This window comes from Glossina fuscipes, unplaced genomic scaffold (genome assembly GCF_014805625.2).
Source record: "Glossina fuscipes isolate IAEA_lab_2018 unplaced genomic scaffold, Yale_Gfus_2 121, whole genome shotgun sequence".
Lineage (NCBI taxonomy): Eukaryota > Metazoa > Arthropoda > Insecta > Diptera > Glossinidae > Glossina > Glossina fuscipes.
The window spans coordinates 3,925,275-3,941,069 of NW_023998464.1; the positions used below are offsets into that span (position 1 = coordinate 3,925,275).

The 15,795-nt window shown below is 35.1% G+C and overlaps 1 protein-coding gene across 5 annotated transcripts in view; it reads left to right on the forward strand.

Annotated features, from left to right (window-relative positions):
- Positions 1-1,153: 1,153 nt before the first annotated feature.
- LOC119640392 (protein amalgam) overlaps positions 1,154-15,795 on the forward strand; it is a 121,288-nt gene continuing 106,646 nt past the window's right edge. For 2 of the 5 annotated variants that reach the window (XM_038038385.1, XM_038038384.1), the window contains exons 1-2: positions 1,154-1,297; positions 3,168-4,031. The gene's annotated coding sequence lies outside the window, so the exon portion shown is untranslated. The remainder of the gene's footprint in view (positions 1,298-3,167; positions 4,032-15,795) is intronic. The other 3 variants (XM_038038386.1, XM_038038387.1, XM_038038388.1) reach the window with 3 other exon arrangements.

A 15,795-nucleotide genomic window follows, 5' to 3' on the forward strand; every position in this document is an offset into this window, starting at 1 on the left:
GCTATTGCCTACGCATTAGGTCTGCTACAAAATCTCATACAGTTGATTAAATTTCAAGTTTCAGAAAAAACATTGTTATCTTCTACTTGACTGACTCGATTTATTCCTATCCATAGACGGTTTTGCCTTCCCTAAGTATCTGTGCAGTTTGCTGCTCTGATAGCACGCTTAATCAAATTACTTCTAATCTGCACTAAAACCGCCTTAACTAAACTAATTCAAAACAGCCTTAACATATCTTTCTTATACATAATCTTTTTCTACTTTTCTTTATAATTTCGTGATGACGCAATTACTCTTAATATCTTTCTCTGCAGGCATAGAAAGAGAGTTGATTGTACTCTTTATAGCGTGGATATATTGAACCGAATAAGCACGAAAGAGTGTGATACTCTCTCAAATGACAGGCGCATAGAATAAAATATTTTGAGTTTGGTACCACAAATTTCACATTCACATTCTACATAAGGTAAATATTATGTGGATTTAGAAAAGGTTGCTATATTTTGAGATTGGTGTGTCCAAGCATACGTGCTGCAATAAAAGGGAAAATAAATAAATAAATAGAATGTAAAAGTCATTCATGAAACTTAGTTTTTAATCAGAGTTTTCTGCTTACACGTGAGAACTTAGCGCACCACGTGGTGGAAAGTAAAAACTTAACTACTCATAGCATTATTCCACCCACCAATGGATGAATAAACGAAGTAATAATTGAATTGTAGCTAAGAGTACGAATCGCGCTTGACTGATGCTCCTGCTGCCGTTGTTATAACGAGTGCTAATGGAGAAGACACGATTAGCAGACTATACATATATACATATTTACACATACATACGACCGATGTCATAATGCTGCACAAGGAACCGCAAGGATATTTTGATAATTTTTCAATTGTATTTAGTAACAAAAAGACTCTTACGCGTGTTGGGTTAAAAGAAATGCTTGACAACGCCACGAAAATTGAATAAATAACTGATTGATTAAGAGGAATAAAAAGAAAACATTGTAAAAGAAAAAATAAATAAATGAAGCAAAACGTAGAGAGTCATGATGAAAAGTGACTTTTTTATTGAAAATGAAAAATTAAATATTGTATAAAATAATGATAACCGAATAAGAAATAAATTATAAAAAAAAAAATAAATAAATAAATAAATAAAATTCACAACTAAATTAAGAGTAAACATAAATCAGTGGAATTGACGACAATAATTTATATAGAAAATAACAACAACATTTTTTGTTTTTACTAATTAAAAATTCGAATGCAATTGTTAGCTATTAGGAGAGGAGGTAAAATATAATATTAAACTTTGTATCGTTTTTTTTCTGCTAAAATGTTCGCATATTCATCTAGCTCTTCCTGTTCATTGTTGTTGTGTATTGTGGTTGTGTTGCTCACATCTCTTTTCTAATTTGAATTTAACCAGTTGAAGAATTACCGGTCATATGAATAATGAAAAGCAATTAATTTAAAGCATGTGAAGATAAAAATAAAACAAAGTAAAAAAAAAAATACGAAAACCTCAAACTGCTGTTGAGCATTTTAAATGCGCGCCTTCTAAGCGAACCCATGTAGTAGTAACCTCTGCTTTATGCAAAAACATATGACTCCTTTTGTATATTCAACTGTTCCTGATGTTGATGCTGCTGTTGTTGTTAAAGAAACAAGAACATGATATATGTTCATACCGATGCTCGTATGTATGGGTATGTGTCGCGAAGAAGCATCCTAGCCTTTCCGTTTCTGAGTATGAGGGTAGGTTTTTGGATGCGAGCAGGCACAATGCATATTAACACAAGCATCAAGCAGCCTTCCGACCGTTATTTCTAGTTTGTTATAATCGTACATTTCAAGGGGTCCTACCTACCACTGCTGGTGCTGCTACTGTTATTGTTGTTATCACATTGCACATCAATTTTAAAACGTGTACTTTAAAAAGCGCAGGGTTTGTGAATGAACGTACGCGTCTTACCATATACGAATACCATAATTCACCCACTCAATGACAATGGACCCTAGAAGTTAGGGTAAGTGGTAAAGCAACCAACAGTGTTGCAAACAAATGCTAAAAATTATCTCAACTCACTGCTGATGTTATTGTGGCCTATTGTTGTTGGTGTTGTTATTATTGGCATTTCTATAAGTTTGATGATGCTGATGATGGTAGCAGAGAGTGTATGTACATGCAACATACTCAACTGTTGGCTGTCCGATGCTGTCCGCAACCATTATAAATGCATTTAATATCGTTCAGTGTGCTGCCTATACAGCTACGTGCCTGTCCTTTAGGTCGTCAGATCTTGGGCTGGTCATGTTGGTTGTCGTGAATTTTTAAATATGTTGCACGCTATAGTAGCATAAACAAGTCTGAGCTTAGGTAAAGCCAGAAAGAAGATGTTCCGGAGATCTGATATTTAATGGAAGAACATATACAAATGAAACGTGTCTAAGGGGGGAAAGGCAGAAGAATGATATAATCACATTAATAATCCGCTATGATGATACTGGAAGCGGGATAAATGTTAGCAGAGATTTTTTAAAGTGTGAGTGCGGCATTTGATGAAAAGAGAGGCTTCTGCCCTTAGACTTGTTATTAGTCCCAAGAAATATTTGTTCCTGGCGGCAAATAATTATCCGTTGTAGCCTGTAAAGTACCGTTCTTTTGCTCTAGATATAGTGGGATGTTCATTTTAAAATTTAATCTATAAGCAATAGTCAAGTTTGAACTGCGTATCTCAAATGCCTCGATCATGAGTTTTCCGAGGTTACAAGACAGACTGGCGGAGAATGAACAGACCGATATGATTAAATTGAATTAGGGTCTTACGCTAATCGAAACTATGTATACACGTTTAAAGGGTCTTAACTGTTACGCTCGTAAACAATGATGACCATCATTATCATAAACGTAACAATAATCATTACATTATATCTTATCACAGGCGGTGAAAGTCAAAAAATTCGACTAAAGCCTTATATACGATTTTCTTTGCATATTATTATTTGCTACACCGCAATTTAATTGAATATTATGCTGTGATCGCGGCAGATGAGCAGGCAACATGCTGTTGCTTAACTTAATGCTATTATTGTTGCCGCTGTGACTGCTGTTGATATTAATGTTGTTTATCCTTCAATTATTTTCCTATTTGTTCGCAGCGCCAACAATAATAACAGCAATAACTTCAACAGTTAAAAGTAAAGCACGTTCAAAAAAAAAATATAATCTTTGCTAGAGTTTAACACGAACATGCCTGAAATGAGTGTCTCTCCGCCGATACATATAATTGTATACGTGTGCACGTTTACGTATATGCATGTGTATTGATGTTGAACGATGCATTACTTATGTTAGTAAGTACTTTGTATACTTGTTTGACTGTGTATGTTTGTATTTCTGTTGAAGACAAACAAGTGAAAACGTTATAAAACAAGCCAAACAACCGGAAACGGAAAGAAAATTGCAAAAGAAAGAAGTTGTCGTAAGCAGACAGTTGTTGTTCCTGGCACTGCGTATGTATACATGCGTGTCTATCATGCACAGCTTTTATTATTTTGTGCCTGTGCACAGCTTTGGCTGCACGTTGTTAATGGTGCATCGATAATTTGTTGTGTAACTAAGTATCCCGACTGCGTACTTCATTTTACTTTATTTATTTTTTTGTGTTTTAGTGAAAGAAAAAGTTTCTTAAAAAAAATTATATATACATAAATAAATAAATAAAAAATAAAACAGTCAGTCTTCCACCCGTTAACAGAGTTTCAGACGTGCTTCTTGCCTCTACGTTTTCATGTATGTTTGTGTACAACTTCAATAACAACAACAACAGCAACTATTGTAAATATATGATGTGAGTGAAGGAATTGTAAATAGCAACAAAACTAACTAACTTACGACCAACAGTGATAACAGCAACAATAATAATAACCAACAACTACAACCAACACAGTTTAAAAGCAACTGTTACATTCACATCTTGTTAGAAGGCATTGGACTTATTTCGCGTGTAATTAAAAGAATATGTAAGTACTCGGAGTATTTTGGTTTGGAACTGAAATCAAAATAAGAATTTGTCTAAAACCTCGATCAATAACTACCGGCACTGGCTTATAGATATCACCTTTTACAGAAAATCTACGTTCTTTTTATTTTACATTTTTTTTTTTTTTTACTATAAGCAACCAACATGACCATGTTTCCTATAGTAGTGTAATACAGTAGCACCAGAAGGGAGAAAAAAGAAAGAAGAAATAAAGAGTGGCTACAGTCTAGTGTGTGTGTGTATCCAGCCGTTAAGTGTTATACCTTTACGGACCGCGCTCTAACCATAGCTACGATCAAGTATGCGCTAATGCACTGAAGTTTGAATCGGCAAACATTGACTTATTACTCCTGATTCTTATTCACGTGGCTAATGTTGCGAGAGTCGGTGATTTTTATTAAAGAAAAATACCATTTAAGTTCGATGTCGGCTTGAAAGGTATTGCTATAGCTCTTTTATGTCGAACACAACAATTTGGAGTTTGTTGAAGTGGTTCCATCGCAAAACATAAAAAGATTCCGAAAAGTATTCTTATTTCTATTATTGGATGTTGCAATTTGTAATAAATAATTGATGATATTCTAAAAACATCTAAATCCACTACATTCAGTACTATTCTCACAAACATATGGACATTATAAAGTTGGTTTCCGGTACCGTGTTAATTAACAGGGAAATAGAAGCACCGTTCTAAAAGTGGACGACGATAAGGACGACGTTGCCTGAATTAGAGTTGGAATCGCTGCCTCATTACAAGCTCTGCAGGTGGGCCTCAGTGACTATTATTTGTTTGTCGATCTCACAGACATGATCCAAAGAAAAAGGTTTAGATCACAACATGAGGTCAGTGCGAAAATTTAAGTGCAACTTCAAGGTCTTGACGTATTGATCTACAAAAAGGCGTGGAAAAGACAAAGTCTGGATTGACTGTTTCACTCGTCAAGAGAGTAATGTTGATGATAAAAGCCAGGATTGATTCAAATAAAGTTTTTTCTTATGCCGTCCCGTGAATTATTGACCGGTATATTATATAGTATTGAAACTCGCGTAGACCTTTCGCTTTTCTCCTCGTTTTCATCTTCTCCTGCTACCTTACAATGTCGTCTACAAATTAGGTCAACTGCGCAGAATTTATCTTCATCGTATACTCGTTACATCTACCTTCTTCTATCCCTCTCTGGCACCGACATTATCTATAAAAATATTTTTTTACTACTACTTAGTGTTTAGCTAATTGCTTCATTTAACCTACACCTATACAATACCCATTCATCCATCCATTTTTTTATTTACCTACCTACGATTACCTAGCATCCTCCAGTCTCTACTTGCTTGCATCATTTCCATTATATTTCTTTACCGCAATTGTTTTGCTAGTGTGTGCTTCTCGAAGTCAAAATATATAGCACTAGCACCCACCCAACTAACCGACAGAAAGTTAAAGCAAACAGTCGAGATTTTTTTAGTTAGTTTGTTTTTCCACCCAATGATATTTTGAAATTGCTTTAAATGCTAAAACTTTTGCAATATTTACTATTTTAGTATACAAGAGCACTGAATAGCTCTACAGCTGTGCAATGGAGTGATGCAGCGTTTTGAACGATTGATAACACCAGTATTGCGCATGAAATCTCTTTGCCTGTATGCAGTTCTGATTGCTTCTTTTCACCAATTGCTACAATGCAGACTGCAACACAAGCAGTAATATTAAGTAAAAACAAAAAAAGACAAACAAAAAAGAGTTAAAAGTTTTCGTGAGTTGTGCGTAGCCTCCACTATTCTCTGCACATACACAATTCCTACAAATTTTTAATGAACGACATTATTTAATACCTTTACTTTAACTTTAATTGCACGCAAAGTTATTAAATAAAATTAGCTAACGAAGATCTCGTGTTTCCCCTGGAATATAAGTGAGAATTTTGTAAGGACTACGTTTTGTAAAAGTTTCGAGAGAGCTTCCAGTAATCTTTTCACTACACTTTTCGTATCATATTTAGCATTGGCTAAATTGTAAAATACCGGTGAACAAGCTCTACCTCACTTTAAGGGCATTTTAAGAATTTCCTATCCAACAAGGAAATGTGAAAAAATCACATATTCTTAATTTTATACGCAGTACCACGCGGTGAGGCCTTATAAATTTATCGTATTTGGAACTTTCAAAACTGTATGACGAGGAACGAACAAACAATTTATGCAATTCTTGGCCGCTGTTTTGAGATACGCGTGGAACTCCTTGTCCTCGTCCAGTTTACTAACATATCATGTCATAAAATCTATTTTTTCGTGTTATGCTTCCTTCGTATATCCACTATATGTATAAGTCCCTTTAATTCTATGTTTTCTTTAAGATAATAGCAGATTGGGTTTTGCCAATCCTCAACGTATTGAGAATTACTCTGGTCCGTTTTCTAAGAAAGAGTATAGTAGTACTGTAATAGATGTAGAATACAACTTTGAATTCTTCATTTGAAAATGTGGTCTTTACGCTATCCGCAACTGTGCAAATTGTACAAGGCATAGTTTCCTGGAGCGTAGAGCAGCCAAACAAAATCAATTTGCGAAAAATTTTAATTTTCTTGACTAATTCGAAGTATGGTGCTGCTAAATCCTTGCAAGTGACGAACAATGGATGCGCAGGGTTAAAATTACCATGACGCAGAGCATCCGAATCAATAAGATTGACTATAAAGTGGAATATATGCAAGGACCCCATTTAAGAAGATCAGTTGGGCAAATGTTGCCCCAATTGAAGGAAATCATCACTAAGGTGTGCTGCCAACATTAATTGATGCATTGGAGACAAAAACTCTGCATGCTATGCTAAAATTCAGGATACCGTGAGTGATCAGCATGCAGAAATTCGAACCCATACAGCGAAAGGCGCTCAGCAAATCTCTGCTGTTTTAAGCTACCCTAGCCTCTCCGTTGTTATCAGCAGGCATTACTTCTTTTACTTACTCAAACAGTGCTTCGACTCTTATAACGTTACCCAAATATTAGTATCGATGGGATAGCACGAAAAGACTACTCATTTTTTCCAGATGGAATTTGAAAATTGCCTCAAAGATGGGAAGAGCGACTATAGCTAGGAACTGACAACACTTCCATTACCGTGTTTATCAGTTTTTGCTCTGAAATATATAAATTTTTGACTACAAAACAAAAGGCCGAACCATATTATATTCCCATCGCATAATTTGCTTCCTAAAAAGGCCGTCTCATGAAAATTTGCATTTGAGTCGAAATAAATTTTTTGTTGCTTTTTACTTTTGTTATTTATCTACGTCTCGACTTATTTACATATGTATAGGCTATATGTGCACGTAAATGGGCAAAAGTGTTTATTTGCTTTAACAGTGCTTCACTTTTCATTCGCTCGTTTATGGGAAAAGCAAATACACTAAATCCATCATCTTGCATATTTTTTTCGATCCAAATCAAATTAAAATGGGAAACTTCACTTGCGTGGGTAACATTTTCCAAGTGGAACTTTCTTCTATTTTTATTTCCTTTTTTTTTGTTTCAACTTTGAGAGATTTCAACTCGTTTTTCCTATTTTCCTGCATTTTCCGCTTATTTTTATTACTATTTTTTTTTCCAAATAATATAAAGTTTTCATGTTTCAAAATGTTTGCAGAGAATATTATGCATTCTGGTACGCGTGAACAAATATGATGGTTGTTATGCAATCTGCCTGTTCTGGTACGCAATGTATTATATTTCTATGAAAATGATGACATGAATGTGTATGCATATAATCACTTATTAAGGCAGTCATAAGCGGATTCGTCAGAGAATGTATTTCTGTACATATTAATGAAGGCTTAAACGAGTTTCCACATTTCATATAAAGTAAACATCTCACTCTTGCACTTGGACTAGGATGTATTGCACCTGGTTAATGCAAATATTGTGGCTAAGCACATTCTCGATTTTGATTGCACAAAGCAGAAAAACTGGCCAGACTTTTATGGAAGAAAATTGTTTCTCTTCTTATTCAACTAAAATTGCACTATAGTTGTTATTGATATGGTTTTCCTAAACATGCTAACTTTTTAATCAACATAATCCAAAATTCAAATTCGCACTTTCCAGTTGAGTGCTCCGAACGCCGTGAGAAACCGTGTGCCGCTTTTTCTAACATTTCGCATCTTCTTTGAACAAGAAAGGATTAAAATATTTTGGCATTAATCGCTTCGTCACCCTTTCACAGACAATAGTAGATCTCTAGACCTCTCGACCCACCAAACACTGAATATTTTCCTTCTGTCAAAGAAGTTTATTCTTGCAGTCGATGTGAATGGTACTCTAGACTTACCCATGAATAATTACTCTTAGAATTATAAATTCATTTCAAAGCATTTGCAAACTAAAATGCGTTATCGTAGGTTCATCCAGTGCATGTAAGAGGTTGAGAGCGATGCGAAAGGAATCGATGCTTTCGCTAAGAAATTAAAGTTTGGGATTAAGTTTTCAGTGTCAACCATGAGTTCGGCTATAAATTTATAAACTCTGTTTCATTTAACTCTTATCTCATAACCCGTAAATATTTGTCTCCTTGGCAGATACACAAAGGGATTAATTTTTTTGGCAAAAGATCTTCAAAAAAGAGAGAATGAGAACAAATAGAATAACATGGAAAAATATAATAATATTATAGCACTGGAGCAACAGGTTAATAGTAAAAATTTTAAAAAATCTTGTAAAAAAAAACTTACCTTAGAATATATTAAACAACTTACTTCAGAATATATTGGGCACAGTTTCCTCAGCCTAGCTATGTCTTCAATTTAAACATTATTTATTAAAGAATAATTGCCGTTTTTGGCATTTTTTTCATTTAAATACTCGGCAGTAAATCAACAAATCAATATGTTTTAAATACGTGACGTATTTCTCTAGTATAGGCATTTAACATATATATAAGTTTAGTTTTTCTTGCATCATCCTCGCTGCGTACCGCAGACGCACTCAAGGTCAATATGCCTTCTAAGAGAGTCCCGTAGGGTGCAATTTTTTAACAACTTTCAATTTAAATTTTGACCAGTAATCAGTTAAAGCAATTAATAACTCGTGTTATGGATTTCGTTCGCAAAATTTCGCATTATGATGATATAATGAATCTTTTACTTTTCGAAAGACTCACAAGTACGCAGTTTTGCCAAAAAGGCAGATATAAAGCGATTTGGTCAAGACTGACCGGCTCCCTCCGTCCTCCTTTTCATGCTCGTATATTTTATGATCAATTAAGCATTATTCGCTAAAAAAAAAAAAAAAACTCATTAGTCAAAGTACTTTCCCATTGTGTAAAATGAATAAAATTGCTCGGCGTCAATGAATATGCATGCGGGAATGCGTGTGTCAATGCGACTGGTTGGCCGCGAATACATTAAATCAATAAATGTGTTTATTCAAGTTCATCTGTGTAGTTGTTGTTTGCATGAAAATGTGAGACCGAAAATTAATTTGCAATACATTTTGTTGTTGCTTTTGTTAATTAGTGCTATTACGCTAATTAACTTAAGTGCCGTTAATTAATAATACGCTTGCAAAAATGGAGAGCATTTTTTTCGACGCGCTTGTGCGCTTCGGCATGGGTACGCATATATCAAAAGGAATGAAAAGACTAAATATTTAATTTTTTGTCATCGCGTACATAAATATGTTTAAATATCATATGATAAGTAGTAATTCAAAATCGTTTGAGCATTTACGCTTTTAAGTTTTTTCTTTTATATATTATTTACGTAACATGTTGGAGGATACACGTGTACTTCACGTACGTTTACTTGATTCCTGCCTGCTCTAGTCTACCGACTTGAGATAACTGACATAGGCATAGACAAGTAATAATTTTCATAATTACTGCTTATAAAAGACCTATAAGTACGAATGCGAACACAAGGAAGCCACATTATAACTCACCATGTGTGCAAGATGTGTAGTCAGTAGTAAAGGGAGAAAGATGTTTAATTCATCTTTTAACTCTTCACAACACCGGCCAATTGGAAAAACATCAACAAGAGAGAGGCGACAGTTCGGTTACCACTATTTCTGGAGAGTACATTGAAACATTGAAAAACAATTTTTTAAAGCAATGTGCTTCAGTTCATTTATTATCTTTGCAGTGCATTGCTACAAGATCCTGATAAATGTTTGCACTCAATTTCAGCAACAGTTTAAAGATTTTGGCCATTGCCATCACATACGTCAGCGGATTGTACCGGCTTTAAATCCTTATCTGCAATCGTCTACTAAAAATCAAGCTTGTCACTTCACAATCACTTGTTGTATACCATAATAAACAGGTGACGGAAGAGAAGAAACGCTCAAGTGGGTGTGCAATCTTAATCTGATCGGGAATAAATATTTGAAAGAGCCTTAAGATCTAGTGTCTGTGCCGCAATCAAAAAATTCTATATAAGCTCCTGACATTATGAGTTGTAAGAAAACGCAGATCACTACGCCCTATAACGAAATCTCACCATTAATTGGTAGATGTACGTCGGAGGTTGTTTGTGTTTCACCTTCAGACAGAGTTGTCAAGCAGCAAACCTTAACATCGTCTACTGTTAATAGACTATTAGTAGTATGCTAATTTTTCTTATTTTTGAATCTGCGTCAGCAGCTGCACATTTACTTTCGGATCACACCCGTTCGCTGACTTCGCTTATGGGCAACAACCAAAAATTTTTGTTACTATTTTTATATTGCCCAAGAAGATACGTTTTTGGATTAAAGTAAGATGAGTGCTACGATGAGCCAAGACTGCCGGCCCTTATTTTTTGAGAACGCAACTAGATGGTTAGTCTAGCCGTTTGAATAACGTTAAATATTCTATTGATATTACGTCCAGCAGGTGCTTTCAGTATGTCCACAAGTTCAATCGCACCGGATTCGTGTGTTCGAATTGGGATAAGGTCAAGATATTTACAAACCATGTGTGTAATTGTAATAGTTTGACCCCAATTGTGTCTGGGACGGTCGGGTTTCTTTAAGATCTGTTTGTAAGTTGCTACTCCGTGACCAAGACGGATTAGTGCAGATACTCTGATCTCGATTTTCTCAAAGCTAGTTGATAGTACTGTCGATTATTTTCGTTAATTCTGTCTTTAATTGTGAATAGAACTACTAATAGAACTTTGAAGGCTTAGATTTTTCATTGTGTCGTCCGTAATTAACGCTGCGGAAGCGACAGATATGGCTTCTAGGACAGCTTGCTCATTTCCCATGAGGCAAATTTAACTCGGTTGTACCCAACAGATTGTAGTCTTGTTCCCAAAAGTAGCGATGGTTTTCAATCCTTTGTAAACGATGACGTACTTCGAATTCAAGTAAATGCAATTAATCAAGTTATTTTGTGACCAACAGATTGTCTGTCATAATAATAAGCACTGGGAATGTATTTCTTCGAGCGAGGTTTGTGGCTTAAAAAATACGTGTAGCTTGTGGATAATGCAGCATTTTCTATGTAATTAAGCTGCACTTGCCATGTGGCACCTACGACCGCGTAGGCGCGGAAAAAATCATCACTTTTAGAGCACTTTGCAAACAAAAACCAGATTTTCCGCTTCGTAATTGAGTTATTAATGGTTTTGGCGATCATCGGCGTAGTCAATGGTCAAATATCGGAGCATGACCAAGAATTTCGTTTATCTGAAAGACGCCAACGGAAGGAAGAGATCCTTGAGGAATTCCACTCGCTAGAGAGAGAGGCTTTGAAGGATGGCCGTTAACTTTAATTCCACATGGTTTATATGACGTGACTAAATGGATATTGTTTACAGTTCAGGTCCAAGACTTCAATAATTTCTCAAGATTTAAGATAACATGTAGACTGATACTGTCAAGACGGTTTTCGAAATCGATTGAAAGAATTGCGACATAATACATTTCAGTAATTGATCTATTCAATGCATAGAAGCCCGTTACTGCAGTTTCTAACGGGGTGAAGTCTTGTTTGTTGTTTTGCAATGGAGTTGTTGACTTCAAGAAAGCAAGAAAATGTAGACGTCATAATATTTCCAATAATTTTGAGAAGCAGACCAACTGAGAGATTTTTTGGCAGTCGGACACGACGAAGGTTTTCTTACTTTTTGGAATAGGCATAAATTGGGAATGCGGAGAAGTAGAAAGAAACATATTACATGGATGCAATTATTTACATTTGGCTGAATCTGACAGTCCACTGATCGATTTATGCGATTATGTGTCATGATAATCAAGGCCGGAGTTCTTCTTTGTATTTTGAAGTAAGCGCTGTGAAGTTCTAATGCCGATATTAGTATTCAAAGGATAACAGCGCATCCATCAATAGCAGAAGCTGGTTGAAATTTCCTTGTTTTCAATTAAGTTTCTGGAAAAATTGCAGTGGAAGCTATACCCAGGCCAAATTTTTCCAAAATAGTTAGATATGTTGTTACGAACGTCAAATAATGTTTCGTTACGAGGGCTGATGGCTGCCACATTATTGAAATGCAAATCCTTGCTAGTTTGTTGATTCTATTCCATAACACCGACATTGAAGTGTTCCTCTGGATTGTTTTAGAGGACTATCCAAGGGTTCGGGTTCAGGTTTTTGATTTCTTTACGCCTTGTTTAAATTAAATTGAGAGTTGGCGTCTATGAGATACATTATCCTTCACTAGAGTGTCTTTCAAAAAGATGTTTATTTTAAATTCTGTAACGATTACTTACACACATGAATTGGTTATAAAAGAAGTTGTTGTGTTAACGTAGTGCTGTAAATTTGTGGGCGACATAGATTGCCTGACGGAATGGTAATATGTATCACCTAAAAAGCAGAACATTTTTCCCCTTTACCGTTGGCTAAGTTATGCTTAACTCATCGACATTCAGCCCGGAGAATTTTTTATCACCACGGCAACGAAAATTCAGCAATAATATAAAAACTCTTTCAAGATTTCAAAGCAAAGATATTTTCTGCTTATGAAACAATGTTAAGCTTGTACGGTAGTAGATGTAATGCTTGCGTAAGTAACTTTTTTTACTTTAAATCTATTCCAAGCCATTAGCAATGAACATGTAAGAAAGGGAATGGAAGACGAATCTATAATACGCAAGAATATTAATATCAAAATTATTACGACGATCAAAGATAAAACACACTGTAGAAAAACTGCAAGATAGATAATACACAATGAAAAATATCAATGGAAGAAAAAAACAGAAGTAACAAGAAGTAAACAAGAGGTGATTAAATTTTATTCGTAATAACAAATAGCAGTGTCATCAGTGCAAACAACTTTAAATAGAACAGTAACAAATATTAATTACATTGCAACGTGCCCCTATAAGTCATATAGTTTTTTGAATACTATCGTGCCGATAGCTGTTTAAAACGTGTCACAGAGTTGACTGTAAAGACAGATTACATCATACAAAGTAGTTGTATTACAGTGCTTTCTCTGCCAAAACCGAGAAGTTTTATTTTATCAAAGAGAGTTTTAGCGCCAGTTTGCCGCTTCCGTTTTTATAATTACATTAATGTACGTAATTTTAGGTTAATTTCTAGCAGGCGGCTTAGACATAACATGAGTTTTGATCTCTGCACTTAGGTCCGAAGACAATGCGACAAATTTTGTTTTGTATGTAACGCTACAACTGCCGATAACCCCAATCATGTAAGGTAAAAGACTTTGCCAGAAGTACCGTAATAACCCGCAGTTAACAAAACTCTAAGTATCACAGCTATTCTGTCAGCAATGTAGCGGACATATTTTACCAAAAATTATATCTAGCTTTCACTCAATGCGATAGACCCCAAAACAAACATTCACCGATTACAGGTCGTCGATACACCTCTCCCATGTGGGATAATTTTTTTGGCGGCAGTAAAATAAGAACACCATCAGATTAGATTTGTTTGCTGTAGCGCTCAAATTGTTCTGGCAAATCATAAATTTGTAGAGAGAAAAAAAGCAAAGGTCTAAGAGATACGTCTCTTCTTAGCATCGTACGTCTTTTCTCCTTGTTCTTAACGCCGACAGCGAAAACTTCATTAGATATGAGTCAGTTGCCAGTAGAACCAGCCAGAGGAATAGGAATTTTCTAAACTTGTTATTCTGATTGCAACAATCAAAAACTAGCATTAGAGTTTCGATAGACTACGACTAGTTCTTACTATCGTAGGTTTCTTTTCTTTTTTCTTGATCCGTACTAACATCGGTCGTGCATAAGATCCTTTTTAAATGAATCTTATAACAATAATGCTGCGTTGAACTCTTCTAATGTCGGGATTAATGCAAAGATAAGGGCAAAGTGTAGAATTCGGTAACAGATGTATACAGAAGGTGAAGTTAAATATTAACAGGACACTAGTTCCAAATACTTCAACGCCTCACGACATGTGAATGTTTAGAAAATTTTTAAGAGTGCACCCAGTCATGACTGCTGACAGGGTAAAATTGTCATAATTGATTGCAATTTTTTTTGGAAATTTATTAAAATGCAGAATGATTGCAAACATGATGTTGCTGCGTTACAATTGTTATTATTACTACTATTGATGTTATCCATGCTCTTATCTGCCGCCTTACATTGATAAGATATAAGAGTGCAAGTGGAGAGCATAGCAGATGCTAGCGCTGTATGAATTTCTTACACAATTTCAAACCGTTCAGCAATGGTCCCCCACTTTTGACTTAAAATGATATTCTACTTCTTTTTAAAGAAAATAATGCGAATTCAGATTATTACCACAATTTTCCCCATTCTTTTTTTCAAAAATCAGGTTTCCCAGATGGGAAGATGTTTTAACCGTGCCGTAGCTAGTGTTCTAGTATGTATAGTACTCGAGCACATTTCCAGTTGCAGAAAAAAAGAAGAATATACATAGATACGTACACACAAAATAATGCAACAACTTACATTGACTAACCGAAGAACTACACATGTATATATACATTATTAATTTCTTATATGGAAACATCTGAAGTTGACTTTTTAGTTGAACATTTTCTTGATGTGCAAAATTAACGAATCTGCACAAGTTTGACAGGGTAGACTTGCATTCCCTCATTTACGCACGCAAATAAAGTCGTTCATGGAGCAGCGAAGGAAAAGCATTCACGCGATACCCTCGCTCTGCTATTTATGTAATTATAGTTTTGAAATTGTCTTTTGACTCCTCTTTTCTTTTGTATTTGTACGTACATTTGCATGCATGAGGCATTTACCACAGAGGCTTAACATGAACTGACAACGTTTGTTATTAAAGGGGAAGCGTTTAACAATAGAAATTCCTTATCATGTAACTATTGGGAAAAAAATTTTTCATATAAAAAGCACTCGATAATGGACTTAGGTAGTATACAAATTCTCTAAATACTTCGACAAGGCATAGTGCCATCCTAGAAGAGTAATAATTGCTAATAATACATAATTGTTTGCGTTAAGACCGTTCCCTAGACAGTCATAAGTTGCGTTAAGTACAATTTTTTGGAATTGCGCTGAACTCGAACACTAATACTAATACAATACTAATACAATACTAATACAATACTTTGTAAGTTCAAGTTATTCTGAATAAGTTCTAAGTGGATGGCAATAAACAGGGTCTATTAACACAAGCTCACTTTAAGCTCTGGAGTTGGTTTAGCACAATATTTGCAAAGTGTCTTTGGAAACTTTGCTCGATTATTTCTCTTAAATTTTCGTAGTCCCAGAAACGAGAGTTTCACTGATCTGTACGCCTAAGCAGCTCAAAGCTATTCTTA